This window comes from Narcine bancroftii, chromosome 10 (genome assembly GCF_036971445.1).
Source record: "Narcine bancroftii isolate sNarBan1 chromosome 10, sNarBan1.hap1, whole genome shotgun sequence".
Classification (NCBI taxonomy): Eukaryota; Metazoa; Chordata; class Chondrichthyes; order Torpediniformes; family Narcinidae; genus Narcine; species Narcine bancroftii.
Window position 1 is genome coordinate 54,723,930 of NC_091478.1, and position 3,361 is coordinate 54,727,290.

A 3,361-nucleotide genomic window follows, 5' to 3' on the forward strand; every position below is an offset into this window, starting at 1 on the left:
GTCTCGTTTCTTCCCCCAATATCCAAAAACCAGTTGACCCGTTGTGTTGTATAACTCTGTATGGGTCTTCGTAAGGTCTCTGTAGTGGGGGTCTGTGTGTCCTACATCTGACAAATACGTATTTACAAGTCTCAAGTTCTTTAGGTGCAAATGTTGTCCGTGAGCCGTGCGGTGTCGGGGCGAGTGTGCCCAGGCGGTCCCGCAGATGGGACAAGGTGGCCACAGGGAAATCATCCCCAGTGTCTTTTGCGGCCAGGATTTCCCCCAGAATCACTAATGGTGTGCTGTACACCATTTCAGCTGCAGAAACCTCTGTCCTCCTTAGGAGTGGCCTGGATCCCCAGGAGTACCCACGGGAGCTCAGTTAGGGCCATTGAGTCTGGCCATTAGAGCTGCTTTAAGATGTTGATGGAATCACTCCATCAAACCATTGGCCTGAGGATGGTAACCTGTGGTATGATGGAGCTGAGTACCCAGGGCTTTAGCAAGATTAGACTAGAAGCTGGAGGTAAACTGAGAGCCCCTGTCTGAGGTTATATGCTCTGGAACCCCGAACCTAGTCACCCAGTTGTGCAGGTGGGCCCTGGCTCATGTTTCCGTAGAGGTCTCTGCCAAAGAGATGGCTTCCCACCTTCTGGTCAACCTGTCTACCAGGGTCAGTAAGTAGTGTGCGCCTCTGGATATTGGTAGGGGGCCCACTAGATCCACTTGAACATGGCTGAAATGGCATCGTGGCGGTTGAAATGACTGTGGGGAGGCTTTACTGTGGTATGGATTTTCGAGGTCTGGCACCGTGTACAATTCCTGGCCCACTGGCTGATCTTTCTGCAGAGGCCATGCCAGACAAATTGACTAGCAACCATTTTGACGGTCGTTTTGATGGCGGGGTGTGCCAGGATGTGTATACCTCAAAATTGCACCTCCTCCAGGTAGTGGGAATGATGGGATAAGGCTTATCCATAGATGTGTCGCACAGGATGGTATGCTTCCCAGGGTCAAGCTGTACGTCCTCCAACTAGAAGATGGTAATCGCAGTGCGATATGCATCGATGTCTTTGTCCACTGCCTGTGGTTCAGCCAGAGCCTTATCTTCAATACTAGATGTTGAGGTGTGTACCACCTGTAATATGGGACGTGACGAGGCATTGGATTTTCCTACAATATGCTGAATGTCAGTAAAAAATTCTGAAATATATGAAATATGCCTCTGTTGTCGGAAACCTTAGTGAAGGCGAAGGTGAGGGGCTTGTGGACTGTAAACATTTGGAACTTCCTGCCCTCAAGGAAGTATCTAAAATGTCTGTTTGCCAGATACAATGCTAGGAGTTCTCTATTAAAGCACTATATTTCAGTTCAGGCACCCGCAAATGTCTACTGAAAATGCAAGGGGTTGCCAGTGTCCACTCACCCACTGGTCCAAGATTTCCCCCACTGCTGTGTCAGAAGCGTCCACTATGAGAGCAGTGGGGGCATCAGGTTTATGGTGTATCAGGAGGGAGGCGTTAGCCAGGGCATCTTTTGTTGCCTGGAATGCCTCTTGGTTCCACAAAATCATCTTCTTCGTACCGGTCATAAGGGAGAATAAAGTTTTTGTGATGCGAGCCACCCCTGGCAGGAATCTGCAGTAAAAATTCACCATGCTGGCAAACTCTTGTAGTCCCCTTACTGTTGTAGGCTTGGGGAATGCTTGAATCGCCTCTATCTTTTCGGGTTGTGGTTTAGCCCCATGGCAGTCGATCCTGTGACCTAAAAAGTCAATTGAATCTTTGCTGGATTAATTGTCAGGCCAAACTCAGTCATCCCATGGCACAACTGTCTGATGTGAGTAGCGTGTTCAACACAGTCACGGCTTGCAATCAGAATGTCATCGAGGTAGATGAAAACTTCAAATCCCTGCCCATAGCATTCATAAGCCTTTGTAAGGTCTGTGCAGCGTTTTTGAGGCCAAAGGGCATTCTGAGGAATTCGAACAGCCCAAATGGTGTAATAATGGCAGTCTTTGCAATATCCTCAGGGTGGACAGAGATCTGATGATAGGCACGGATTAAGACAATTTTGGAAAATATCTGTGCCCCCTGCAGGTTTGCGGAAAAGTCCTGAATATGGGGGACAGGGTATCTATTCAGCACGGTGGCTTCATTTAGCCGGCGGTGGTCCTCACATGATCTCCAACCCCCTGATGCCTTTGGGACCATGTGGAGGGGAGAGGCCCAGGAGCTGTTGGAGCAGTGGACAATGCCGAGTTCCTCCATTTTAAAAAACACCTTCTTGGTGAGGTTGTGTTTATCTGGCGGGAGGCAGTGCTCTGACGTGAAGTAGGGGCCCTTACCCTGTGTTCAGGCTCAGTGGAGTTAAATTGTGGCATCACAATGGAGAGGAACATGGCTAGAATCTTGGCAAACTCATTGCTTGGATGCCACCAAGTGCAAGTGGAGAGTGGCAAGTTTGGTTCCTTCCAGTGCAAGGGTCTAAAAGGTCTTTGCGTGTACTAGCCAGTAGGAGGGAGTTGGCCCTCAGGAAGTCCACCCTGAGGAAAGGCTGGTGGGTGTCTGCTGAAATAAATCGCCATGTGAAGTGGTGATTGCCAAAATGGAGAGGGATAGTACGGGTGCTGTAAGTCCATATTGAAAAGTTATTGGCAGCCTGTAACTTGTGTCCTGCCTTCAGGTGGAATGCATCAGAGGTGAAGTGGGTGGGGGGGGGGGGGGGGGGAAGGACACTGAATTTGGCCCTGGTGTTGATCAGGAAGTGTCGGCCTGACACTGTATCCTGGATGTGGAGAAGGCTGTTGTGTTCACGAGGTGAGGAGCCTTCAGCTGGGAGAGTCTGGTGACTGCTGGTCATTGATTATTGTGGGGGGGATTAATTGGGTAATTAAGTAAATTAGTAGGTCCAATAAAAAGGAGGAATTGCTAAAGCAGGAGCCCAGTAAATGAGTGGCCTAGTGATGGAGTGGGGACTTCAAAGCTTTGGCTCTAGAGGGTTTGGTGAGTAGGGGCTGAGGAAGAGTTCCCAGTGAGGTAAGGTTTAGTAAATCTTTTTTGAGTTTATCTTAATTACTCTAATTTAACTTGAAGAGCAGGTGATGGAGGCTGTTGGGGGAGTTGAGAGCTCTGATTGCAGGGTGTGGGAGCTCAGGGACAGCAGATGTTCCTGATGACACCTGAAAAAAATGCATCTAGTTGCAACTCCTGGGAGACTGGGTTAGGGAACTGGAGTTGCAGCTGGATGAACTGTGGATCATCAGGGAGGCTGAGGCAGAGGCAGTGCTAGATGGGAGTTACAGGGAGGCAGTCACCCCTAGCAGTCAGGAATCAGGGAACTGGGTGACTGTAAGGAAAGGGAAAGGGGGGAAAGGCAG